Below are 13,205 nucleotides of genomic sequence, written 5' to 3' on the forward strand. Positions count from 1 at the left end.
CAGCCTGGAGGCAGCCAACACTGGCAGAATGTTTTATGCACCATTCCAACCATATTTTAGGGCTATCCAAACAAACATGTGAATACATATTTAAAAAAAAACAGCCCAAAATGCATAGTTCTGTACCTCACGCTTTCCACGGAACACGTAGCTTGGCTATTGCATCATACCAGTATATTAAAATGTTCTCATTTGTAAAAATAATGCAACAATAGTCTATCATATGGGTGTACCATAATTTATTGAAACAGTTCCCTCCTCATGGTCATACAAGTTCTTTAAAATATTTGGCTATTACAAGTCATACTATAATGAGTAATCTCCACATACACTAGTAGTTGTAGAATAAGTTCCCGAAAGTAGAATTCTTGGGCCAAAAGCTATATGTATCCATAATTTATTTTTTATTTTATGTTTTTTTGAGATTTTATTTATTCATTTGACATAGAGAGACTGAGCAAAAGTAGGGGGGAGGGGCAGAGGGAAAGGGAGAAGCAGACTCCCCACTGAACAGGGAGCCCGATGCGGGATCCAATCCCAGGACCGCGGGATCCAATCCCAGGACCCCGGGATCATGACCTGAGCCAGAGGCAGACGCTTAACCGACTGAGCCACCCAGGCGCCCCATATGTATTCATAATTATGACTGAAATGGCAACATTGCTCTCCCTAAAAGTGGTACCAGCTCACACCCCCACCAGCAAAGTGAGGGAGTGCTTATTTCTTCAAATGCATTTAGTTGACCTTTCTCTTCCTGCCTTTACACCTGTTAAAAGTCATTTTTGACATGGGACATTTGCTTTTTAGGTACTAGAAACTTGAAAAAGTACTATTGGTATAACGCATCCAGAGTTGGGGGAAATTACAACATGCTTTGTACTGCAATACTGAGGAGCCAGGAAAGGGAAGGAAAATTATAAAGACAGGAGGGTGACAAGAATAATGAAACAACAGGAGTGAAGACCAGGGAAGCAGGCTGGGTGCAGACAGAAGCTTCGGCGGCGCCTGGGGCTCGAACCCGCATTACTGCGGGCTGTGCTGACTCCGTGATCGCTTTCCACTCACAAATTTCTACGAAGCCTGTTGAAGGTGTGGCAAGTTCATCATGTGTTTTAATATGTCATAGGGCGGGTCTCCCTGTATTAGTCTGTTTGTTTACCCAAGACATTTTCTGGCTGTTTTCTCTTATTTCATTTTTTATATCAACTTTTGTTCTTCTATTAGAAAATATTGGCATTTTTGTCGAGGTAGTTTTATATTTCGGGCTGATTACGGGGCGACTTGACATCTTTAGTTCGACAATGATTCGACATTTATTGTGCACCTACTGGGTGTCTGCAGTCTTTTGGGCATAGGGATAGAACAGTGAACAAAATGGAACAAAAAATAGTGCCCCAGAAGACATTACTTTTTAGGGGGGGAAGAGGGAGAGGGAGAAGTAGGGGCTATATACCGCATCGTCTTTATCCATTCATCTGTTGATGGGTATCTCGGCTCTTTCCACAGTTTGGCTATTGTGGTCATCGTGAAACAGCCACTTTAAATCCAATTTAGTAATTGTCAGATACAAATAGCCCACATAAGAAACGCGAGGCGACCAGGAAAATCATTTGCACTTCATGCAAATAACCATGTGTGACCAGGAGCAAACTATGACATACGAGTTGGGGGAAGGGTGAGGACAATGGGAAGGGAGATGAGTCAGTTCATCAGATAGGAGTCAGGGGCTCTAGCGACCCATCTGACTACAGATGCAAGTGCCTCAAATCGATCTTTTCATCAACACGTATTGATTATTGGAGGGGCTCTGCGTCATCGTTGTGGCTACCCAGCAGCTCTTGCAAAGCCTTTCTCTGCTCGGGGGAAACACACAGGTTATGAGTTCTCAGTCTCTGACCAATTGTCCCGGTTTGCCTGGGGCCCAGGAGTTTCCAGGGATGTGGGAAAACCAGGAAAATCCAGGACAAGCAGGGTTTAGTCGGTCGCCCTAGGTTTTAGCTCTCAGACGTTGAATCGGAGCTAAAACCCGCAGGCTCTTTGGGGGCTAGGATGGAGCATGCAACCGAGACTCTGCCATTTAGCATCTAAAAAGCCACCCAAGACCCAGAGTCAGAGCTGAGCTAGGAAGGAAACAGGCTTGCAGTGAGCTTCTATTGTGCTGGCAGGGAGACGGGCTGCCTTTCGGGGCGGGGGCAGCGGCTCTAAGTTGGAGTTCCTGACGCAGAAGAGCCGGGGGCTAGAAGCGCTATCATTTACAATCGAGCTGACGTCCTTGGCAATGGGGGCCGGGGGGGGGGGGGGGGGGGGGGGGCAACAGTACAGCGGCGGGGGCGTCCCCCCCCCCCGAATCCGGCTAATGTGCAGCATGGTTTTGGCATTTTTCCTGGAAGCTACGCCTTGGGTTTGTTTCTCCAGCCTTTCCACGATTCCGGAGCTACTGAGTATCTTTCAATAAACCTTTTCCTGCTTAAACTCACCAGAGAATGGATTCCAGCGTTTGCCAGACAGAACCCTGACCAATAAAATAAAACTTGAGTACTTCATATATGGGATGATGGATACAGCTCCTTTTAAGTGTATACTTTGTTCACGAAAAAGTTTTTTTTTTTTTTTTAGCTATTTGGAGGGAGAGGCGAGACAAACTGCCTAAGGGAGATTCTGCTATAATTTCAGATTCCGAATATATATATTTATCACATTTCTGGCACTGTAGTACTGATTACTCATGCTCCCTTTGTTCTCTTTTTGTTTTTTTTTTCATACCCTCATGCTCCAGTGGGTTTGCTAAGCAAATAGGTGTATGCTGTTACGACACGGGGTGAAAAAATGTGGTGAATATGTGTCCGGTATGTTTATTTCCATTGCTCTATTTTTTTCCCTACTTTTTATGTATTCAGCTCTTTTGCACAATATCATTCGAAAAGTTTTTTTGGAGGGGGCTGCATTTTCCTAAATTGCAAACCAAATCTTGCATTTTTAAAAAACAAGCTTTTTATTTTGGAATAGTTTTCAATTTATGGAAAAGTTGCAAAGATAGTAGAGAGAGTTCCCGCCTACCCTTCACCCAGCTTCCCTTAATGTTAACATCTTAGGCAATCATGGCATTGCTCTTCATTTTCCGTGACACCTAAATCACAAAGAAATGTCGGACCTTAAATATCACATACTATCAGCACCTTGTGAGCAACCCCTCATAGATAAGCAGAGGACATTTGAATTTTCACAATGTCTTTTTATTTTTATTTTTTTAAAGATTTACTTATTTATGTGACAGAGAGAGACACAGGGAGAGAGGGAACACAAGCAGGGGGAGTGGGAGAGGGAGAAGCAGGCTTCCCGTGGAGCAGGGAGCCCGATTCGGGGCTCGATCCCAGGACCCTGGGACCATGACCTGAGCCGAAGGTATACACCCAACGACTGAGCCACCCAGGCGCCCCTCACAATGTCTTTTTAAGTTCTTTCCACTCTATCTTGCTATATATATTGACGTGGAAGCTTCTGCTGCCAGACCACTTTGCTCCGTGTAGATCTCATTCTGGACTTGCCGTTTCTTGTTAGCACCAATGTCCTTGAATGGTGTGTGCAGATCACAGCTAGAACTTGAAGAGCCACCCAGGGATACAGTTTGTTGGAGGTAGCCCATTAGGAAGTAAGCTCAGCATTTCAACATCTAGTTTACACAGATTGGGGAAAAGAGAAGAACTGGCGACAAAGGGGAGATGTTCAATCCACCTGCACATCACTGTTGTGCACATGAGAGGCTCTTGTTCGGATGCGGATTCGGATTCAGCAGACCTTGGGGGGGGGGGGATTCTGCATTTCTAACGAGCTCCCAGTGATGCTCAGGCTGTTGTCCACAGACCACACTTGGAGTGGCAAGGCCGTGAAGACTGTTGCATTGGTCGTGATGCAACTTTGTAGATGGCCTTAAAGGAGCCATCCTTGTCATGGATGGTGCTAACCTCAAGACCAGAATCAAATGGATTCGGAGTGACGTTGTTTTTCCTGTAACGTGGATTTGCATCACGGGCTTATATAATTCTCTTCACATATGGATGGCCTCTGAAAACAGTGAAATATTATTTTAAAAAGTAATAGATTTGGATGACCAATTATGAACATTTAAGCTCAGACGCTAAGTTCCTGAAGAAGAAGTAAAGGAAGATTTATGGAGACTCAAGACCATGGGACTTGAGAGATGTTGGAAATTTTTATGGGTTTGTTGAAAATCAGAGTTGAAAATATCCTCCACAGTCACACGCCACATTAAGGATAAAACATGGGACAGAATGCATTATTTTGTATTAGGATCCAATCTGACATTTCATAGAAGACTTTCGTGCAGTTTGATAATACTTGGCGACCATTTATTTAAGGAATCCAAGACTCTGTGACAGTAGAGCAGATAGGGAAAAAAGGGTATTTGTGGAGATATTTATAAATCAAATCAGTTCTCAAGTGTGATCAAAAGAATTGATCTTCCTGTTATTTTCGGATTTCCAAGCTAGATTGAAAGTTCAAGTAAGAACAGCTCGTGAGATTTGAAATAGAAACTGCTACCAACGATAAAAAATGTGATTTAAGCTTAGGAATAAAAGAACAATTATATGCCAGAGCTACTATAAATACTTTTGTCTTTATGTGCGATTTATTCTAAAGAACCAAATTTTAAAAACCGTACACAGCATTTCTATTTTCTGTAAGCTATTACCTACCAAATCGTGGAACGTGGAATCTATGTTGAAAAACAAGTCAAATGCCACAAAACACGCTGAAGGTTACAATTCATCAAAATTCATACCTGCAGAGTCTCCCTCCTACCTGGGAGAAGGAGAGCGTTTTCTATCAACTCCTTGACTGGAAAGTTCAGAGAGTTGAGAGGTGAATGTGTGTCTGCGGGTAACTTGAGTGCCATAATAATCGCACTGGACAATCCTATGGGAGTCTGTGTGGGTTTATGTTACCCAGAGGATCGGAGGCTTCTGGCCATGGGATGCGAGTGAGGGAGACACCCTGAGGGATTCTCCGTTCTGCTGAGGTGGCCCCCGAGCAGTGTGCATGGGACGTATAAGACAAGAGCTGTGAATGTTCCACTCAACATTAAAAGCCCCCGGTGGGTTTCTCTCTCCAATTAGGACATACCCCAGATTCTAATCTATTAGATTATTAAACTGACGACTAATAATACTAACAACAGAATTCAGCACAGTATCATATGTACCATATCTAGTGTTGTATATGTTAGTTTCCTATTGCTGTGTAACGAACTTAGAGGCTTCACGAGGCCACGGTCGAGGCACCAGCTGGGTTGTATTCTCATCAGAGGCTGGACTGGCCAAGATTCTGCTTCCCAGCTCCGCCAGGTTGTTAGAAGAATTTGTGGTTGTAGGACTGAGGTCCTGGCATCTTCCTGGCTGTTGGCCAGAAGATGCTCTAAGGTCCTAGAGGCCACCAGCATTTCCCTGCCATGTGGTCTTCCCTTGGGTAGTTCAACAGGTCTGTGTGCCAACAGGAAAGTCTGCTAAGAGGGAGTCTGCTATAATGTAACCACAGGAGTGACATCCTGTCACCTTTGTTATATAACAGCCTAAACATAGAAGTGACATCCCATCCCCTCTGTCATATTGGAAACAAATCCCAGCTTCCACTTATGCTCAAAAGGAGGGAATTATACAAGAATTACACAAGGAATTATACAAGGAGTCCGTGAGAAATGAGACAAGATGTGGGACACTGCATTACTGTTTTTGTTTGAGTGCTCTGCTTCATTCGACATGGTGCCTTTGTTTACCTTTGAGGGCCTGGCTCATAGCAGGTGTGTAATGAACTGAGGGACAGCAATCCTTCTGGAATGGACTTCCTTTTTCTCCCCTCTCAGAGGTGAAGCTAGAGGCAAACAGGAAAGGTGTTAAAGGGAAGATACTTCCCATGCTGCCTCCCAAATGAAACCCTGAAACATGACAATATCTATAAAGTTATAAGAAAACTTCAAAATCATACGAAAAATGCTAACTCTGCTGCATCTATCATCTCAGTGATCAGGGGAATCATTTTGTTGGTGTCCGAAGAGTTTCTAAAAAGTTATTATTAAAGGTGACACATAGGGGCGCCTCAGTGGTTCAATCAGTTAAGCGACTGCCTTCGGCTCAGGTCATGACCCTGGAGTCTCGGGATCGAGCCCTGAATCGGGATCCCTGCTCAGCGGGGAACCTACTTCTCCCTCTGCCCCTCTCCCCTCTCATGCTCTCTGTCTCTCATTCTCTCTCTCTCAAATAAATAAATAAAATCTTAAAAAACAAATAAAGGTGACACATAGTATTTCTTTTCTTTTACCAGTCTCAATCAAGAACTCACTTGGTGAATAGGGCGGTATTCACTTGGTATGTTTGTGCCATCTTTCAAAATCTGTTCGTCACTGTGGCTTTTAGATGCCACCATGGGAAGTGGCATGGGAAGTGGCGCAACCCAGCGTACAGTTGTCGAGGTTGTGCACTGTAGGACCCCAGGGGTGCCATTTACATAGGCCACGATGTCTGTTTCAACCAGTCCCTCTGAGGGAGGACGGTCCATCACTCACTTCTCCCCAGTGTCAGTATTATTCTTAGTAAGAATATTCTGCAGAACAATGGACCATTTCCCATACAAATCCAATTGAGCTTCAAGGCCCCTCAGGTATATTATCCTGATTTTACAGACGAGGAAGCCAAGGCTGAGAGGGTTTACGTAAGTTGCCTGGTACCTAACAGTGTTCAGACACAGCCAGGGCTGGAACTCAAGACTGGGAATTTTAACAAAACATCCCACTTTTCCCAAAAAGTCTCACTTTCCTCCTTATAGATCTGTTTTTGTTTGTTTGTTTGTTCTCATCTGTCCTGCTCATAGCTCTTCTCCAGATCAATTCGGAATATGCACACAGCCCGCACAGGTGTTAGAATCTCTCACCCTGTTAGACATTCTTCAACTCACCCTAATCTACAAAAAAGCGTTTGGAAAACTGCACCGCCTTCTTGGATGGAGGGCTTCTGCTTCGTTCTACCTGTCCATTACATGGCAACGCATTCACTTTTGAGTGTCTGGCCCATGGAAGGGAGGTGGACAATGGTCTTTCTGGAATGGGCTTCCTTTTGCTCTCCTTTCAAAAGGACATTGAGCTTAGAATTTGCCAGTTGCTTGGCATCTTGAGTAGAATCCATACATTTTCAGTCCAACAAACGTTCATTGGGCCCAGTGTCCCAGTCACTGAACTAAAGAAATGAAGGCTCTCTCAGTCCTGTCATCAGTGGGGTTGAGTCGCCTCCTCAACCTCCTGGTCACAACAGTGTTGTGTTTCCCCAATCCTGTAATGATTCCGTGACTGCCCCATGATTGATTCTATTCATAGTGGCAGACTTCACTGTATCTTCAGGGAAGATATTTTCTTTTTGGTTCTTGCCAGTTGAGTGTGGTTAGACAGTCAATGATGGAAATTTAAGAGAGTTTTCTTTTTAAAAAACACAGTAGGAGAGAAAAATATTTGGTCAGCTTTTCAAAGTGGAAATAACCATGGGGGAAAATGCTGTAGCAGGTATTTCCCTTGATTTTTTTTTTTTCAAGTTCATGCTGCATATGTTCTTTAGAAGTAGAAGCAGAAGGGAAATGTGGACGGAAATTCTTTGTCTAGGGTTTCTCACATGAATATGAAAGAGTGACAAAAACTATCCATAGGCTGCCTGCTACCCTTTTAAACTATCTGCTGTTCTCATTTGATTACCACCGTCAGCCTAGTAGAATGTCGTTGCATTTAATAGCTGGCAAGGTCTACACTGGGTTTATTTACTCACTGTCCCAATGTGGTCTGCTAGATTTTTGTTCAGCAAATATTCACTCCCCTTGCCAGCCTGCCCCCCACCCCCATCACCTGCATGGGAGCTTGGCTAGGTGACCAGCCTGGGCCAGTGGAATGAGGGCAGAGGAGATGATATCTCGGTTCTGAGGCTAGGCCTTAGGAAGATTAGCCCCGTGGGAGCTTCTGACTTCTGCCATGGGAATGATAAGCCCAGGTAGCTGCCACTCCTCCGGCCCGAGCCCCCGAGTACGATGTATGGCTCACACCTGGACTCAGCCTGCCATCTGAAGCAGAGCCCCTCAGCCAGGCTCCAGAAGCAGTGAGCGAGCCGCGAGGGAGAGGGAATGGTTCTTGTCGCAGGCCCCTGACATTTGGGGCCGGCATATTTCATAGCTAATGCAATACAGCCGCTGGTAGCAGGGCCACAAAAATCACAGGATGACTGCATTCATCTACTCCAGCCCTTCGCACACTTGAGCCCATGTCAGAGCCACCCGGACGGCTTGTGGATCAGATTCCCGGGCCCACCCTCCCCGAGCGCCCAAGTGGGTCGATCTGGGTTGGAGCACAAGAGTCTGCGTGTGCGTCAAGCTTCTTGGTGATGCTGGTGCTGCCAGTCCAAGGATCCACTTTGGGAACCGCTGATGTAAGCCACTGATTACTAATAGGATGAACCATGTTTGGCAGGTTGTGCCGCACAGATAGAAAAAGTTGAGTTCTTCGGATGGAGCCATTTGATGATGTGCCCTAAGCTGGGAACAGGATCCTTTACCTAGAGAATAGCTGCAGTGAAGAGAACACAGGCAGTCTTGGCGGTGGGCTGGGGCAGGGGGGCGGGGGGCTTGTCTTAATAATGGATTTTGATCCCCGAAGGAATGGAATACAAGGCTCTGAAGATAATAACCTGTGAGGAGTAGCCCAGATAGACCGAGGCCCTGAGAGGCCAGATTTGGCGGGGGAGAGGTTCATCAACGAGCATTTTAGTCTTGTTAATAAACATTTATGTGTCTTCTATCCTGGTCTGGAGACATGGAAGATAGGATTGGAACACTTGAGTTTACTGGAACACTTGAAAAAATGTACAATAAAGACCATGAATGTAGGCATCTTTACATCAGGATGAAAAACGAACAACTTAAGGAATCATCTGGAAGTTTTCAAACATCTGCAGACTTGGCCTCATGTTGATTTTGCCTGAATACAATAAGTGTGTAATTTGGAAATGGGAAGAGACAAGTCTAAAACATTAACTGTTGGATCGTCTTGCACATTCTGCTCTCAGTGTAGATGAGGTCCCAGTGGCCTGATGCTGACGTATTTATTGATACAATGAGAGGCAGGAAGCTGATCACAGCTTGGCCAGGCACAATTCCCAGGAAAAAGAGTAATGAAATCAGATCACTTATTTGTAAAATGCATCCAGCTTTGAATTACATGGATTCCCCTGAGAGCCCATATTTGTTATATAACGGAGGACAGTTTATAGAAGTCCCTTGATGGGTGATGGGTAGACAGTCAATTTGATTCTGAATTGATATTATCCTTACTCATATTTACCAATAATCTTTTTTGAAGACTGACATTGCTGACCCAACGCCAATCCTCACCCCCCGAACTCTAGTACCCTGCCTCTCAAACTTTGCCGCATGTTGGAATCAGACTGGGGAATTTTGTACATCCGGAAGTCCAGGCCATATCCCAGACCAAGTTCATCAGAATCTGGGGACAGAACTCAGGCATTAGCATTCTTTATAACCCTCCAGGGGATTGCAAAGCACAGCCTTGCTGGGGGACCCGTGCTCACCTTGCTATTCAAAGCGGTGCTTGGCGGAACAGTAATGCCAACTCCTGGGAGTTCATTAAATATGCGGAGTCTCAAGCTCCACCCCAGACATACTGAATCAGAATCTACTTTTTAGCAAGACCCCCTCCCACCCACTCAGATGAGTTGCTTGCACAGTGAAAGGTGGATAAAAGTCGCACAGCCCAGCAGCAGGTTTCCATCCACTGCTGGCCCCAGCTGTGCGGACCCTTTCCTGACTTCCAAGCAAAGTAGATCTTGCTCCTGCCTCCACACCTGGCAGGGAGCGGGGCGCTGACCCTCACCTGTCTTGACAAGTGCAGAATGTTTCTCTCCCTTTGTTCCTGAGCAAAGATTGGCATTTTTCAAAGGGAGGGGAAAGCAAGAGGGAAGGAAGAAGGAGAAGCAGAGAATAAGAGGCATGGTCACCAACACGTATTTCTTATTTTATCTGGAAACCTCCCACATCAAGCCTTGGTTGTCTCAAATGAAAGGAAAACTCCAGTTCCGTTCACCAACGACCAGGAGAAAAGTAGCTTAGGGTATGCCCCATATCGAGGTCTGAAGGATGGGAGTTGCATTTCCTTTACCCCTGGGGTCAGGAAGATTTTTCTATGAAAAGCCAGATAGTGAATATTTTTGGCTTTAGGGCTATGTTTTCTATCGCAGCTATTCAATTCGGCCACTATAGTGTGAAAGAAGCCATAGGCAGTATGTAAATGGATGGGCATGAATGTGTTCCAATAAAATTTATTTTCAAAAATAGGCAGCTCTTCCAAAAGAATTAGGAACAGGTACTCAGCCGAATCCTGTATGCAAATGCTCAAGGCAACACAATTCACAACAGCCAAAAAGTGGAAACAACCCAAATGCCCATCAATGGATGAACGAATAAACAGTTTGTGGTCTATCCATAAAATGAAATATTATTCAGCCATAAAAATGAATGAAGTGCTGATGCGTGCTACACTGTGGATGGACCTCAAAATCGTGATGCTAGATTTCCAGTAGAAATCCCTTTCATCCTTCCTTTTCAGTGGATGTTGTTCTTTGAAGGAAACTGTGGTCTATAGAATCACGCACAAATAAAATACTTGCTTTTGCTTTAAGACACTAAGTTTTGGAGTAGCTTGTTATGTAACATAGATGAACTGATAGAGCTTCCATGAAATTCTATATTCCTAGCAAGGACTAGAAGACTGAAGGGTTTTGTGAGATGTTTCCAAGGACTAGGGGAAAAAATGGCTTACATCACTTTCTTTCACATTCTACTGGCCAGAACTTCGTCCTGTGGCCCCATTTAACTACAAGGGAGTCTGGGAAATGTAGTAGTCCTGTAGTCCCAGGAAGAGGATACAGCACATTATCCGCCATAGCTATTCATAGCTTTTTCTCTCATTTTCCTTCTGGTGGAGGCAACACGATCTCGGCTCTCTTCCTGTAAGTGGCATAGGGCTGTAGCACCGAGGACTTGCAACCTCATTTCTTGACTGATGCATCTTGTTATGTTATGCATCAGGTTAGTATCAAAAACGCTCCCCGCCCCGCAAAATCAGACCTGACATTTTGGCAATCCTGGCAATTCAGACCTGGCGTTTCCCAATGTTGGTATCAGGAAATACAAAGAAACAGAGTTGTGTAGAATTCCTCTGCCCTCAAAACCAAAGCTGCTGTCTTAATAGGTATTATACTTACCTTAATAGGTATTATACCTTAATAGGTATACCTTACCTTAATAGGTATTATACTTATAGGTATTATACTTATTAAGTATATTAAGTATATTATTAAGTATATTAATAGGTATTATACTATTAAGTTTCCCCATTAACTTTGTGCCCACCTTCCTGACAACCTTAAGATAGTATATCTTAGTTCTTGTGGTGAGAGAAAATTTTATTTTATTTGCAAAAATAACATACATACAGATATATTTACAGGAACTATTTTTTTTTTTTTAATTTTTAATCCAGACAAAACAATGAATAGGAAACACTACTGAAAAGCCCAAGTTGACATACAGAAGAGAAACAGTTTAGAGGAGGCCAGTTTAAGATTCAAAACGCAGGCTGGCTTGCTGTGGTTTGAAGTTCCAAAGTGGAAAACTGAGGGCTCTCATGCTTTCACATGTCACTATTTCTCTATGATTATTAAAATTTATTTTTGCATTGAAATAATAACAGAAAAAGTAAATCCTTCTCCTGATGCATGATCCCTGCCCATCTTGTTCCCAGGGCACAGTCGCTGGTGTAAGGTTGAGGAGAGAAGGGGAGGAACACAAAGTCTACGGACACACAGAAAATGGCTAATATTAGCGTCTTTTCCACACGGTCTCCTTCAAAGAACAACATCCATTGAAAAGGAAGGATGAAAGGGATTTCTACTGGAAGCCAACTTTATTTTATTTTGTTTGTTTATAACAGAGAGGTGTTGTTTAAAAGAGGAGATGTAAAAGGGAAAATGTGGTAAAATTATAGAAAGACTAAGCGGAAAAGGAATGTTCTGAGCCAATTTCCTCAATTCAATTCACTCAATTCAATTGGCTCGATTCCATTCAAGAAAATCAACAAACATTCACCCAGCATCTATAGTGTATCAACCTTGGGGATGCAATGACAAGTAAGACCCAATCTGGCAGCAAGTATCTCAGTCCTCGTGTGAAGAAACTTAACCTGGAGATCCAAAATGACTTCTGTAAGTCCTATGACTCATCAGTGGGGAGAGCAGGACTGACAGCCCTGCCTCAGGCCTCCTGATTCAGCAATGGGCCACACAGGCTATCGCTTCCCTACACCAAATCAGAGGTGACACCAGACAACTCACCCAACTAGTCGTATGCTTCATCTATGCAACGCTCAAAAGAAACCAGCCAAATGAGGTGCTAAATATGAGTGGTGAGATTTTATAAGTAGGGAGAAGGGAAGAAGGACAAAGGGAATAACAATGCCTTAGAAAATTTTGGTGATTTAGACATTGGAGTCAGTCATATCTGATAATGACTGAATTTCCAGGTTTGGAGGAATCGTGGGTCTCCGCAATAGGTATAGTAATAATGACTGTAGCCATAATATGAGTAGATAATGCTTTTTCAGTGCTTACTATGTACCATTGACTGTTTTAAGGGGCATATTTAAAATAACTCGTTTAAGTCTAAAAACAAAACTATGAGATAAATATTATAATTATCTCTATGTAAGGGCTCTTGCCACACTTTCTTAATGCTGTGTGACAAACCTCCCCAAAACTCAGTGGCTTATAACAACCACCACCTGTTACTGCACTTGAGCGTATGAATCAGCTGGCGCTTCTGCTGGTCTTGGCTGGGCTTGCTCATTCATCTACAGTCACCTGCAGGTCACCCGGGGAAGCAGATCTAGGATGGCCTCAGCTGCGTTGACTCCACTACATGCTACCCCTCCTCCATATGTCTCTCAGATCCCTTCAGCAGGCTAGCCCAGGCATTTTCCCACGGTAGAGGCAGGGGTGCATGAACAATCAATAGGACAAGAAGAAATGCCCAAGCAATTTTGAAGCCTGCTTGCATCCTACTTGCTGGAAGTCAGGGGAAGCATTGGGATC

Source organism: Phoca vitulina, unplaced genomic scaffold, assembly GCF_004348235.1.
Source record: "Phoca vitulina isolate PV1807 unplaced genomic scaffold, GSC_HSeal_1.0 scaffold60, whole genome shotgun sequence".
NCBI lineage: Eukaryota > Metazoa > Chordata > Mammalia > Carnivora > Phocidae > Phoca > Phoca vitulina.